The 208-nt window shown below is 36.1% G+C and overlaps 1 protein-coding gene across 7 annotated transcripts in view; it reads right to left on the reverse strand.

The window, feature by feature from the left end:
• The window catches only part of LOC109537565 (LDL receptor repeat-containing protein egg-1), a 103,404-nt gene that overhangs the window by 10,222 nt on the left and 92,974 nt on the right, over window positions 1–208 (reverse strand). The window lies entirely within an intron of this gene.

Below are 208 nucleotides of genomic sequence, written 5' to 3' on the forward strand. Positions count from 1 at the left end.
GTTCTAACAACTGTGTAATGCGGAAAGATTAATCTGCAAAAAGGCTTTAAAGCACTACACCTGCGGTATGTTTAATTTATGTCCGGCGTACATTTTTAGTGGCTGCGACAAAAAATTAATCGACTTTTTACCTCACTCTTCTCCTTTTCCTCTAGTCACTAAACGACATGAACGCTGAATGTTAAAAGAGTTTTTCATATTGCAATTT

Source organism: Dendroctonus ponderosae, unplaced genomic scaffold (assembly GCF_020466585.1).
Source record: "Dendroctonus ponderosae isolate FM_Combo_2020 unplaced genomic scaffold, Dpon_F_20191213v2 Dpon_F_20191213_11, whole genome shotgun sequence".
Taxonomy (NCBI): Eukaryota; Metazoa; Arthropoda; class Insecta; order Coleoptera; family Curculionidae; genus Dendroctonus; species Dendroctonus ponderosae.